The sequence below is a fragment of the Leucopleurus acutus genome (assembly GCF_964270905.1).
Source record: "Leucopleurus acutus genome assembly, chromosome: 1".
NCBI classification, from domain to species: Eukaryota; Metazoa; Chordata; class Mammalia; order Artiodactyla; family Delphinidae; genus Leucopleurus; species Leucopleurus acutus.
In genome coordinates, this window is record NC_139142.1 from 88,628,685 (window position 1) to 88,644,133 (window position 15,449).

Sequence of the window (15,449 nt, forward strand, 5' to 3'; positions counted from 1 at the left end):
ATATCGTGAGTCTGCCCCTCCTACCTGTCTCGTTGTTGTTCCTTCTTTATGTCTTTAGTTGTAGAAGATCTTTCCTGGTAGGTTCTAGTCTTTTTCATCAATGGTTGTTCCGCAGACAGCTGTGATTTTGATGTGCTCGTGAGAGGAGGTGAGCTCAGGGTTTTTCTACTCCACCATCTTGGCCAATCTGTGGGCACAGAGGGAACATAATTCAACATAATAAAGGCCACATATGACAAACCCACAGCTAACACCATTCTCAATGGTGAAAAGCTGAAAACATATCCTCTGAGATCAGGAAGAAGACAAGGATGCCCACTCTCACCACTTTTACCAACATAGTTTTGGAAGTCCTAGCCATAGCAATCAGAGAAGAAAAATAAATAAAAGAAATCCAAATTGGAAAGGGAGAAGTAAAATTGTCAGTGTTTGCAGATGACAGGATACCATACATAGAAAATCCTATAGATGCCACCGGAAAACTACTAGAGCTCATAGAAGAATTTGGTAAAGTTGCAGGATACAAAATTAATATACAGAAATCTGTTGCATTTCTATACACTACAAATGAAATATCAGAAAGAGAAATCAAGGAAACAATCCCATTTACCATTGCATCAAAAAGAATAAAATACCTATGAATAAACCTACCTAAGGAGGCAAAAGACCTGTACTCTGAAGACTGTAATATACTGATGAAAGAAACTGAAGATGATACAAACAGATGGAAAGATATACTGTGTTCTTGGATTGGAAGAATCAGTATTGCTAAAATGACCATACTACCCAAGGCAATCTACAGAATCAATGCAATCCCTATCAAACTACCAATGGCATTTTTCACAGAACCAAAACAAAAAATTTTTAATTTGTATGGAAACACAAAAGACCCCAAGTAGCCAAAATAATCTTGAGAAAGAACAGAGCTGGAGGAATCATGCTTCCTGGCTTCAGGCTATAATACAAAGCCACAGTAATCAAAAGAGTATGGTACAGGCACAAAAATAGACATATAGATCAATGGAACAGGATAGAGAGTCCAGAAATAAACCCATGCACTTAAGGTCAGTTAATCTATGACAAAAGAGGCAAGAATACACGATGGAGAAAAGACAGTCTCTTCAATAAATGGTGCTGGGAAAACTGGACAGCTACATGTAAAAGAATGAAATTAGAACACTCTCTAACACAATACACAAAAATAAACTCAAAATAGATTAAAGACCTAAATGTAAGACCGGACACTATAAACTCATAGAGGAAAACATAGGCAGAACACTCTGACATAAACTGCAGCATTATGTTTTTGGATCTGTCTCCTTGAGTAAAGGAAATAAAAGCAAAAATATGCAAATAGGACCTAATTAAATTTAAAAGCTTTTGCACAGCAAAGGAAACCATAAACAAGATGAACAGATAGCCCTCAGAATGGGAGAAAATATTTGCAAATGCTGTGACTGATAAGGGGTTAATATCTAACATATATAAACAGCTCATACAACTCAATATCAAAAAAACAAAAGACCCCGTTAAAAATGGGCAGAGGAACTGAATAGACATTTTTCTAAAGAGGACATGCAGATGACCAACAGGCACATGAAATGATACTCAACATCCCTAATCATCAGGGAAATGCAAATCAAAACCACAATGAGATATCACCTCACACCTGTCAGAATGGATATCATCAAAAAGAAGACAAGGACGAGGGGAAGATGGCGGAAAAGTAAGACGCGGAGATCACCTTCCTCCCCACAGATACACCAGAAATACATCTACACGTGGAACAACTCCTACAGAACACCTACTGAACGCTGGCAGAAGACCTCAGACCTCCCAAAGGGCAAGTAAGTCCCCATGTACCTGGGTAGGGCAAAATAAAAAAAGAATAAACAGAGACAAAAAGATAGGGACGGGACCTGCACCAGTGGGAGGGAGCTGTGAAGGAGGAAAGGTTTCCACACACTAGGAAGCCCCTTTACGGGCGGAGACTGCGGGTGGCGGAGGGGGAAGCTTCGGAGCCGCGGAGGAGAGCACAGCAACAGGGGTGCGGAAGGCAAAGCAGAGACATTCCTGCACAGAGGATCGCTGCCAACCGGCACTCAACAGCCCGAGAGGCTTGTCTGCTCACCTGCCAGGACAGGCAGGGCTGGGAGCTGAGGCTCGGGCTTCGGTAGGAGTGCAGGGAGAGGACTGGGGTTGGCGGCGTGAACACAGCCTGTAGGGTGTTAGTACACCACGGCTAGCCAGGAGGGAGTCCGGGGAAAAGTCTGGACCTGCTGAAGAGGCAAGAGACTTTTTCTTCCCTCTTTGTTTCCTGGTGCGCGAGGAGAGGGGATTAAGAGCGCTGCTTAAAGGAGCTCCAGAGACGGGCGCAAGCCGTGGCTAAAAGCGCAGACCCCAGAGACGGACATGAGACGCTAAGGCTGCTGCTGCTGCCACCAAGAAGCCTGTGTGAGAGCACAGGTCACTATCCACACCTCCCTTCTGGGGAGCCTGTGCAGCCCGCCACTGCCAGCGTCCCGGGATCCAGGGACAACTTCCCCGGGAGAACACACGGCGTGCCTCAGGCTGGTGCAACGTCATGCCGGCCTCTGCCGCCGCAGGATTGCCCCACACTCCGTACCCCTCCCTCCCCCACCCCCGGCCTCAGTGAGCCAGAGCCCCCGAAGCAGCTGCTCCTTTAACCCCGTACTATCTGAGCAAAGAACAGACGCCCTCCAGCGACCTACACGCAGAGGCGGGACCATATCCAAAGCTGAGCCCCGAGAGCTCTGCGAACAAAGAAGAGAAAGGGAAATCTCTCCCAGCAGCCTCAGAAGCAGTGGATTAAAGCTCCACAATCAACTTGATGTACCCTGCATCTGTGGAATACATGAATAGACAAGGAATCATCCCAAATTAAGGAGGTGGACTTTGAGAGGAAGATTTATGATTTTTTCCCCTTTTCGTCTTTTTGTGAGTGTGTATGTGTATGCTTCTGTGTGAGATTTTGTCTGTATAGCTTTGCTTTCACCATTTGTCCTAGGGTTCTATCCGTCCGGTTTTTTTTTTCCTTAATAATTATTTTAATAACCTTATTTTATCTTACTGTATTTTATCTTCTTTGCTTCCTTCTTTCTTTTCTTTCTTTCTTTTTCTTTCTTTCTTTCCCTCCTTCCTTCCTTACTCCCTCCTTTCTTTTCTTTCTTCCTTCCTTTCCTTTCCTTCCCTCCCTCCCTCCCTCCCTCCCTCCTTTCTTTCTTTCTTTCTTCCTTTCTTCCTTCCTTTCTTTCTTTCTTTCTTTCCTCTCCCTTTCATTCTGAGCCGTGTGGATGAAAGTCTCTTGGTGCTGCAGCCAGGAGTCAGTGCTGGGCCTCTGAGGTGGGAGAGTCAACTTCAGGACACTGGTCCACAAGAGACCTCCCGGCTCCACATAGTATCAAATGGCGAAAATCTCCGAGAGATCTCCATCTCAACACCAGCACCCAGCTGCACTCAACGACCAGCAAGCCACAGTGCTGGACAGCCTATGCCAAACAACTAGCAAGACAGGAACACAACCCCACCCATTAGCAGAGAGGCTGCTTAAAATCATAAGTCCACAGACACCCGAAAACACACCACCAGATGTGGACCTGCCCACCAGAAAGACAAGATCCAGCCTCATCCACCAGAACACACGCACTACCTCTCTCTACCAGGAAGCCTACACAACCCACTGAACCAACTTTAGCCACTGGGGACAGACACCAAACACAACGGGAACTACGAACCTGCAGCCTGCAAAAAGGAGACCCCAAACACAGTAAGATAAGCAAAATGAGAAGACAGAAAAACACACAGAAGATGAAGGAGCAAGATAAAAACCCACCAGACCTAACAAATGAAGAGGAAATAGGCAGTCTACCTGAAAAAAAATTCAGAATAATGATAGTAAAGATGATCCAAAATCTCGGAAATAGAATAGACAAAATGCAAGAAACATTTAACAAGGACCTAGAAGAACTAAAGATGAAACAAGCAATGATGAACAACACAATAAATGAAATTAAAAATACCCTAGAAGGAATCAATAGCAGAATAACTGAGGCAGAACGGATAAGTGACCTGTTAGATAAAATAGTGGAAATAACTACTGCAGAGCAGAATAAAGAAAAAAGAATGAAAAGAACTGAGGACAGTCTCAGAGACCTCTGGGACAACATTAAACGCACCAACATTCGAATTATAGGGGTTCCAGAAGAAGAAGAGAAAAAGAAAGGGACTGAGAAAATATTTGAAGAGATTATAGTTGAAAACGTCCCTAATAGGGGAAAGGAAATAGTTAATCAAGTCCAGGAAGCACAGAGAGTCCCATACAGGATAAATCCAAGGAGAAATACACCAAGACACGTATTAATCAAACTGTCAAAAATTAAATACAAAGAAAACATATTAAAAGCAGCAAGGGAAAAACAACAAATAACACACAAGGGAATCCCCATAAGGTTAACAGCTGATCTTTCAGCATAAATTCTGCAAGGCAGAAGGGACTGGCAGGACATATTTAAAGTGATGAAGGAGAAAAACCTACAACCAAGATTACTCTACCCAGCAAGGATCTCATTCAGATTTGATGGAGAAATTAAAACCTTTACAGACAAGCAAAATGTGAGAGTTCAGCACCACCAAACCAGCTCTACAACAACTGCTAAAGGAACTTCTCTAGGCAAGAAACACAAGAGAAGGAAAAGACCTACAATAACGAACCCAAAATAATTAAGAAAATGGGAATAGGAACATACATATCGATAATTACCTTAAATGTAAATGGACTAGATGCTCCCACCAAAAGACACAGATTGGCTGAATGGATACAAAAATAAGACCCATATATAAGCTGTCTACAAGGTACCCACTTCAGACCTAGAGACACATACAGACTGAACGTAAGGGGATGGAAAAAGATATTTCATGCAAATGGAAACCAAAAGAAAGCTGGAGTAGCAATTCTCATACCAGACAAAATAGACTTTAAAATAAAGACTATTAGAAGAGACAAAGAAGGACACTACATAATGGTAAAGGGATCGATCCAAGAAGAAGATATAACAATTGTAAATATTTAGGCACCCAACACAGAAGCACCTCAATATATAAGGCAAATACTAACAGCCATAAAAGGGGAAATTGAGAGTAACACATTCACAATAGGGGACTTTAACACCCCACTTTCACCCATGGACAGATCATCCAAAATGAAAATAAATAAGGAAACACAAGCTTTAAATGATACATTAAACAAGATGGACTTAATTGATACTTATAGGACATTCCATCCAAAAACAACAGAATACACATTTTTCACAAGTGCTCATGGAACATTCTCCAGGATAGATCATATCTTGGGTCACAAATCAAGCCTTGGTAAATTTAAGAAAATTGAAATTGTATCAAATATCTTTTCCGACAACAACGCTCTGAGACTAGATATCAATTACAGGAAAGGATCTGTAAAAAATACCAACATATGGAGACTAAACAATACACTACTTAATAATGAAGTGATCACTGAAGAAATCAAAGAGGAAATCAAAAAATACCTAGAAACAAAGGACAATGGATACACGACGACCCAAAACCAATGGGATGCAGCAAAAGCAGTTCTAAGAGGGAAGTTTATAGCAATACAATCCTACCTTAAGAAACAGGAAACGTCTCGAGTAAACAACTTAACCTTGCACCTAAAGCAATTAGAGAAAGAAGAACAAAAAACCCCAAAGTTAGCAGAAGGAAAGAAATATAAAAATCAGATCAGAAATAAATGAAAAAGAAATGAAGGAAATGATAGCAAAGATCAATAAAACTAAAAGCTGGTTCTTTCAGAAGATAAACAAAATTGATAAACCATTAGCCAGACTCATCAAGAAAAAAAAGAAGACACAAATCAATAGAATTAGAAATGAAAAAGGTGAAGTAACAAGTGACACTGCAGAAATACAAAAGATCATGAGAGATTACTACAAGCAACTCTATGCCAATAAAATGGACAACCTGGAAGAAATGGACAAATTCTTAGAAGTGCACAACCTTCTGAGACTGAACGACGAAGAAATAGAAAATATGAACAGACCAATCACAAGCACTGAAATTGAAACTGTGATTAAAAATCTTCCAACAAACAAAAGCCCAGGACCAGATGGCTTCACAGGTGAATTCTATCAAACATTTAGAGAAGAGCTAACACCTATCCTTCTCAAACTCTTCCAAAATATAGCAGAGGGAGGAACACTCCCTAACTCATTCTACGAAGCCATCATCACCCTGATACCAAAACTTGACAAGGATGTCACAAAGAAAGAAAACTACAGGCCAATATCACTGATGAACATAGATGCAAAAATCCTCAACAAAATACTAGCAAACAGAATCCAACAGCACATTAAAAGGATCATCCACCATGATCAAGTGGGGTTTATTCCAGGAATGCAAGGATTCTTCAATATACACAAATCAATCAATGTGATACACCATATTAACAAATTGAAGGAGAAAAACCATATGAGCATCTCAATAGATGCAGAGAAAGCTTTTGACAAAATTCAACACCCATTTACGATAAAAACCCTCCAGAAAGTAGGCATAGAGGGAATTTTCCTCAACATAATAAAGGTCATATATTACAAACCCACAGCCAACATCGTCCTCAATGGTGAAAAACTGAAAGCATTTCCACTGACATCAGGAACAAGACAAGGTTGCCCACTCTCACCACTCTTATTCAACACAGTTTTGGAATTTTTAGCCACAGCAATCAGAGAAGAAAAGGAAATAAAAGGAATCCAAATCGGAAAAGAACAAGTAAAGCTGTCACTGTTTACAGATGACATGATACTATACATAGAGAATCCTAAAGATGCTACCAGAAAACTACTAGAGCTAATCAATGAATTTGGTAAAGTAGCAGAATACAAAATTAATGCACAGAAATCTCTGGCATTCCTACACACTAATGTTGAAAAATCAAGAAAAGAGTCCCTTTTAGCATTGCAACAAAAAGAATAAAATATCTAGCAATAAATCTCCCTAAGGAAACAAAAGACCTGTATGCAGAAAATTATAAGACACTGATGAAAAAAATTAAAGATGATACAAATAGATGGAGAGATATACCATGTTCTTGGATTGGAAGAATCAACATTGTGAAAATTACTACCCAAAGCAATCTACAGATTCAATGCAATCTCTATCAAACTACCACTGGCATTTTTCACAGAACTAAAACAAAAAATTTCACAATTTGTATGGGAACACAAAAGACCCTGAATAGCCAAAGCAATCTTGAGAATGAAAAACGGAGCTGGAGGAATCAGGCTCCCTGACTTCAGACTATACTACAAAGCTTCAGTAATCAAGACAGTATGGTACTGGCACAGAAACAGAAATATAGATCAATGGAATAGGATTGAAAGCCCAGAGATAAACTCACGCACATATGGTCACCTTATCTTTGATATGGAAGCAGGAATGTACAGTGGAGAAAGGACAGCCTCTTCAATAAGTGGTGCTGGGAAAACTGGACAGTTACATGTAAAAGTATGAGATTAGCTAACTCCCTAACACCATACACAAAAATAAGATCAAAATGGATTACAGACCTAAATTTAAGGCCAGAACCCATCAAGTTCTTAGAGGAAAACATAGGCAGAACACTCTGTGACATAAATCACAGCAAGATCCTTTTTGACCCACCTCCTAAAGAAATGGAAATAAAAACAAAAATAAACGAATGGGACCTAATGAAACTTAAAACCTTTTGCACAGCAAAGGAAACCATAAACAAGACGAAAAGACAACCCTCAGAATGGGAGAAAATATTTGCAAATGAAGCAACTGACAAAGGATTAATCTCCAAAATTTACAAGCAGCTCATGCAGCTCAATAACAAAAAAACAAACAACCCAATCCAAAAATGGGCAGAAGACCTAAATAGACGTTTCTCCAAAGAAGATATACAGACTGCCAACAAACACATGAAAGAATGCTCAACATCATTACTCATTAGAGAAATGCAAATCAAAACCAAAATGAGATATCAACTCACACCAGTCAGAATGGCCATCATCAAAAAATCTCGAAACAATAAATGCTGGAGAGGGTGTGGAGAAACGGGAACACTCTTGCACTGCTGGTGGGAATGTGAATTGGTACAGCCACTATGGAGAACAGTATGGAGGTTCCTTAAAAAACTACAAATAGAACTACCATATGACCCAGCAATCCCACTACTGGGCATATACCCTGAGAAAACCATAATTCAAAAAGAGTCATGTACCAAAATGTTCATTGCAGCTCTATTTACAATAGCCCGGAGATGGAAACAACCTAAGTGTCCATCATCGGATGAATGGATAAAGAAGATGTGGCACATATATACAGTGGAATATAACTCAGCCATAAAAAGAAACGAAATTGAGCTATTTGTAATGAGGTGGATGGACCTGGAGTCTGTCATATAGAGTGAAGTAAGTCAGAAAGAGAGAAACAGGTACCATATGCTAACACATATATATGGAATTTAAGAAAAAAAATGTCATGAAGAACCTAGGGTTAAGACAGGAATAAACACACAGACCTAGTAGAGAATGGACTTGAGGATATGGAGAGGGGGAAGGGTAAGCTGTGATGAGGCGAGAGAGTGGCATGGACATACATACACTACCAAGCGTAAGATAGATAGCTAGTGGGAGGCAGCCATATAGCACAGGGAGATCAGCTCGGTGTTTTGTGACTACCTGGAGAGGTGGGATAGGGAGGGTGGGAGGGAGGGAGATGCTGGAGGGAGGATATATGGGAACATATGTATAACTGATTCACTTTGTTATAAAGCAGAAACTAGCACACCAATGTAAAGCAATTATACTCCAATAAAGATGTAAAAAAAAAAAGAACACAAATAACAGATGCTGGCAAGGATGTGGAGAAAATGGAACCTTTATACACTGTTGGTGGGAATATAAATTGGTGCAGCCACTGGGGAAGCAGAAAGAAGGTTTCTCAAAACACTACAAATATAACTACCATATGACACAGCAATTCCGCTCCTGGGTATATATCTGAAAAAAATAACAACACCAACTTAAAAAGATACACACACCCCAATGTTAATAGCAGCATTATTTACAATTTCCAAGATAGGAAAGCAACGTAAGTGTCCATTAACAGATCAGTAAAGAAGAGATGGTATATATATGTATACACACACACACACACACACACACACACACACACACACACACACACACACAACGCAATACTAGACAGCCAGAGAAAGTAATGAAATTTTCCCATCTGTAGCAACATGAATGGACTTGGAGTACATTATGCTAAGTGAAATAAGTCAGAGAAAGACAAGTACTGTATGATATCATTTACATGTGGAATCTAAAAAGAACAAAAACAAATTAGTGGGACTTCCCTGGTGGCGCAGTGGTTTAGAATCCCCCTGCCAATGCAGGGGACACAGGTTCGATTTCTGGTCTGGGAAGATCCCACATGCCACAGAGCAACTAAGCCTGTGCACCACAACTACAGAGCCTGCACTCTAGAGCCCACGAGCCACATCTACTGAAGCCCGCGTGCCTAAAGCCCGTGCTCTGCAACAAAAGAAGCCACTGCAATGAGAAGCCCGCGCACCCCAATGAAGACCCAATGCAGCCAAAAATAAATATAAATAAATAAATTTATAAAAACAAAGATGTGCCAAGACTGCCGCAATATAATGTTAAAAAAAAGAAAAGAAAGAAACAAAGTAGTAAATATAACAAAAATGAAGCAGACCCACTGATACAGAGAACAAACTAGTGGTTACCAGTAGGGAGATGGGAAGGGGTGATATAGGGGTGAGGGAGTGGGAGGTATAAACTATTGGTTGTAAGACAGGCTACAAGGACATATTGTACAACATGAGGAATATAACTAATATTTTATAATAACTGTAAATGAAGTGTAACCTTAAAATTTGTATAAAAAATTTAAAACTTTTAAAAACTGTATCAATTCAAGTTTCCCTGCCTCCACGCTAATATAAGACTTCCAAATCTAAGTCTGTCATCTTCAGAACACGTGCAATATTGCCATCTACATTACACAACCAATACAGGATATAATCATGAATAACATTATATTTTCTACTGCTTTATCTACTCACTTTGTCTCCCAACCAGACTATAAACTCCTTCAGTGTAGGGATTACAATTTAGACTTTTTGTAATCCTTCAAAATATTTGGTCTGATAACATTTTATTTACTCAATGAGTACTTGCTGATTGAGGAAAACAGGTTTGTAGATAACTTTTAAAAATATATATTTATGAAGTAACATGGTTCTCAAACAGCTTTCTGGTTGTCCTCCCCCAATTTTTGCCTTTGATATAAAATTTGGGACATCCTGGTTCTATAATTCTGTATGTATATAGGTATACATGTATAAATATAATTATAGATAAGTAGAAGTAACTATTTCACTGTTTCATTTTAAACTTTATATTCAAGAAGTTGAATTATACTTATACTTGCAAGCTTCTTTTCTCTTATTCATTCCTTAGAGGGTATGATAAATAGTTGTTTACTGCCCTTTGAATAATAGACTGTCACAAATGTTACTTCTGGTTTTCTCCTTTCTCGGCTAAACAACCTTAGCTCCTTTAGACATTTAAATGCCATGAACAGATGCTCAATATTACTTGGTGGCTGGGCATGATTTATAGTGCTTATTTCTGGAAGGAGATCAAAATAGAAGCATTATGTATTTTTAAAGCTTTTCTTTCACATATGGCATGCTTTACAGGGAGTGAGGATTTGGATGAATGGATAGATTAATGCAGCTAATATTCTCACTTCAGTCTCATCTAAAAAGAGGAGAAACACAGGAAACATCATAATGGAAGCTAAAATGCACAAAATGCTATTTTACTATTAACTCAGACCTTTCTTACGCCAGATGGTGTTGGAGGAAAGCTTTTGTTTTCTTGATGATGGGCATCTCCTTTGAATTTTGCTAACCAGACATGTTTCCTCTCTTCTCGGCATTCACAGACACTGTGGTCTTCTTTTACGTACCTCTTGCATGCAGTAGTTGGTTTGCGTTTCCAGGCATTGAATATCCTTCTGATTGGTTTCTGGGAGAGGAATTTATGCTTCTTGATGTATTGATTTTAATCTTCAAGGATTCGGATAACCATGCATACTACCATAACACCCTGTAATAGCACTCACCACATTAAAATGTCATTTACCTATTTTCCTCTCTCTCTGAAACCCATACTACACACTCCCAGTTATCAGGAACTCTTTCTGATTTATCTTTCTATTCTAGTCTGGCATATGGCAGATGCTCTCTAAACATTTCTCGAGTACATGAACAAATGAAGACCAGAAATTCAAGTCTACTTTGATATTTAAAGGAAGTCTTTATACTTCCTGGAATCACATGGGACAAAGGGAACACTTATTATAAATAGATGCCTATGCTGTGTCTGTAGCACAGCACATGTTACCTCATTTAATCTTTTCAAGAAATTCATGAGCTATTCCCTTATTTGCTGCCATTTGTTAGTTATTTACCTATTTGATATATATACTATGTCCTGCCTTTTAAAATACTTTATCATTTAATATTTTTAATGATCCTTTGAAGCAGGTATTACTGTTCTCATTTTTAATATAAGGAAGTTGAGGCTCAAAGAAGACATGAAGTGTTTGAATCCAAATCTACCTAACTCTAAAACCCAAATATTTCCTACTTGACCATCATGACTTGGAGACAAAATGTTTGGGACAAATAGGTTATTTATGTGACTTTTCTGCTTTCTTTATTTTTACTCTAATGCTGGTATCTACCACTTCTCCTTGTGTATCTTGCATGAACTCTCTTCTAGACAGAAGACCTTATTATTCACTATAAAATACAGAGAAACCTTATTGGTCATCTTAAAGGCTGCTAGTCCAATGTTCAGTCACTAAATATATTCCTGTGATGAACAATCCTTGGTTCAGTGAGTTGTGACCAGATTCTTAAAGTCACATTCCAAAAAGCTTAGCTACCTTTGCAATAAGGACCTGCCCTGGCAGCTTTTCCCAGAAGAGGCCTGTAGGTCTGCCAGTTGCTCAGAATTTCATGAGTGGTCCAGTCACAAATAGAAGATGCTCCCAAAGGTAAGTATGAGACCTTCATCAGTAGAGTAATTTTAAGCACAGCTTTACTAAAGCAGCACCAAATTCTAATTGGATCTACTAGACTTAATTTAAGGAGCCACAGTGGACTAATTCTAATATACCGTTACATCCAATATATCAGCACAATATTATATGTAAGCAAGGGTATGTGTGTATAATGTGTAAAATGGGAGAAGGGATGGGGATGTGAGAGCAGCGTGGTGGACTGAAAACATTATTTTAACCTTGTTTATTGTACCATAACAGGTCTTGGTATTGCCCCTCAAGAAAGACATAAGAGTAGAGAAGGAAAGGTAACTAAATAAGCAAAAGAGAAAGAGGTTGCCATGCTGGCAAAACTAGATCCGAAGATGAAAGGAAACTTAGAGGTCAGCTAATACAACTCCCTAAACCAAGGGGAATGCCATTTCCATTGTCATCTGTGAGTATCAACTATCCTCAAAAGGATAGTTCAGAAGATTATCATTCCTCATTTTGCAAAGATGAAGACAGAGAGCAGAGAAGTCAAAAGTATTAATGTGGGAAGGGTATGGGTAGGCTATATCAGATGCAGTCACCCAACAGCAGAATATCAGACTTAAAAGCACCTCTTGAGCCTGGGACATGGGCGTGTATTTGGGGCATTTAGCATGGCACAGATGGAATGTGAAATAGACTTCTTGTCCTGAGACCTGGATTCTAGGCCACTCTCCATCATTATTAACTAGCTATGTATCACTGAACTGTACACATGATTTCTTATCTGTGAAATGAAAGGGTAGGATTAAAAGATTCCTACATTATTTTCCAGCAATAAATTTCTCGATCCTAAAGAAAATATTTACTTCTGACAATGGATGAACTGTAGAACAAATTACTCTAAGGTTGTATTGGTTAAAAATAAAAATACCTTTGGGGGATGTTGATCACTACTCCTGCAAAGAACTAACTTCAAAATCTTCATTACACCATTAACTTTGATACAATCAACAGGCTTACTCATACATAATTTAGCCCCCTAAGGCCTATCTCTTGCTCATCTCTCTGCCAAAAGTGCTTATTTGTGTGCCTGTGCAGTGACCAACCTAGACTTGGTACATGTGCTGGGTGGAACTGGCTGAGTTGAAAACCATGGCATAGGTGCCAGTGGAGTCTGCAGTGGAAGACTTGATGCCTCAGATGTTGCCAGTGGAGCCCTGCAACTTGGCAGAAAATTTAGCTCCCTCTCTATCCCCAAGGATGCCTCAGGAATCCCTGAGGCCAGTCTAGATTGAAGTAGCTCAATGTCCAGATGTGGTAGCTCACATCGACCCAAAGAATTTGAAAAGGAAGCAAAGTGTGAATGTTTCTCTTTCAGAATAAAAACTGTTCCTAAAGGATATTCCTCCAAACTTCAGAGGCAAGAGCAACAAGTAGCACCGTTTTCAACTGTTCAACAGAGCGTGAACAGATACTGAAGTCACTGGAAATCTCAGCAGTTGGGTAGTAACAGGATCATGCCTTTCAACTATGGAATTATTTCTCCTTTCCCGGGATAAATATCCTTCATTCTTCCAAAATCTGAAGACGAAGAAAGCTGTAAAAACTTTTGTCTGGGTGAAATGTTATATGCAGAAGGGGCTGTTGGATCAGCTACAAATTAAAGTCCTGGGATGGATTATACCCAGATTGGTTTTCCTCCCTTGCTTCTTATTGTTAGCAGAATAAATCAGTCAACAGTAACTAGTGTCTTGGAATTTATGAGTAACTGGCTTAGAGAAAGAGAATTATTACAGAATTGGGATGATGACTTTATGCTTTATTGGCTATTCTTGGAAAACCTTTATTACCTGAGGATCATTCACTAATTTGGCAGCTTGCAAGAAGGTGCTCTGAAGTGAGGCTCTTAGTGGACAGCAAAGATGAATTTGAATTTATTAATCTGCTTGGTTAGCAGGTATTTTCACCCATGTGATTTAGATGATAAGCCATCTTGATGTAGCTGATCTCAGGGATAAAAGATACTTGTGATGATGGCAGCCTAAGTCTGAGGCAGTGCAATGCCAATTTAAGCGCAAATTGCATCATATCTTCAACACTATGTGAAGGGTCCTCAGCTTAGCCTGTGTAACTCAAGCTGATATTCAGAAGACAGATCGTATTGATTTGAGTACCGGAGTGTCTTTGGAAAATCCCACCCAGTTTCTGATGGACAGTTTAAAGAGTTTTCTGAAATCAAATGTTTTTAAACCACATTAAGTGCCATTTATTGATGAAGCATCCTGCACAGAAACTGTATGATGAAATTTTACAGAGGTCCTTGGTGCTGTTATATTGTTTATTTACATATACACATATAAAAACTGAATTGAACATGTGAAAAAAATAGCTTTCAGGGATGTGGAGCTCAAGCTTTCTATTACATTCTCCTCCACTAAAAATTATGTCGTTATTGTGGCTTCCCCATAGACCTGTTCCACGTCTTCTTCTCTGGGCCCTATATTTTTCTTTATAAGATCAGCTTGCTTGTTCTGGGTCCCTCCCACAGACTTGTTGCTGGGTTAGAGAGGTGCTAACGTTCACAAGGATGATATCAAAGCTATTATGTAGCTGTACCTTGTACAGGTTGTGCACTGCACCGGAGCACCCAACTGAAGGAGCAAGTGGGGGCTGCAGTGTGCCTTTGTGTGGGTGCATCCACCTTAAGGCAGGCATGCCTTTTTTCCAATTCACTCTAGGGTGTAGTATGGGCGTGAGGTGTTCCGGGAAGCAGGATTTACCCATTTGCTGCATGATCTGAAAAGGTCTGACCTATACCAACATTGTGAATATCCATTCCTCAATGCCAGACATCACAAAACTAATTACAAGGGGCTCTTTCTGGGGGGCTAAAAAATAAATAATACACGAGTTCCACTTAAGGGGTAAAACATTCTAGGCAGCTCAGATTAAACTTCTGTATCAGCCTATTTTGTTGAATAACAGTACATTATCATGGGAGGACACATTTTTTAAACAAAATTTATTGGTCAAAATTTCCTGAGGGCTAACTTGCACTGAATCCCTGCTGAATGATCTCAAAGGAATAAAGCAAATTACATACACTGCATTAGGCCTTAGAATGCATGGTGCAGTAAAAAGCAGATTCAGACACTCTCTGTAGGTGCCATGCTTGACAGAGAATGGAAAATCTCATTGAAACACTTGTTGATATTCTTTGTCTCTCATGAAGAATTCGATACACTTCTCTGCAGATCTACTTGTGGTTTGGAATGAAAATGTGTTGTGTAAGG

The 15,449-nt window shown here is 39.4% G+C and overlaps 1 pseudogene across 1 annotated transcript; it reads left to right on the top strand.

Annotated features, from left to right (window-relative positions):
* The first annotated feature begins 13,727 nt into the window (after positions 1–13,727).
* LOC309968893 (gem-associated protein 2-like) lies at positions 13,728–14,153 on the top strand (annotated as a pseudogene). Its single transcript has one exon. The product of its transcript is annotated as a gem-associated protein 2-like (transcript).
* The last annotated feature ends 1,296 nt before the right edge of the window (positions 14,154–15,449 follow it).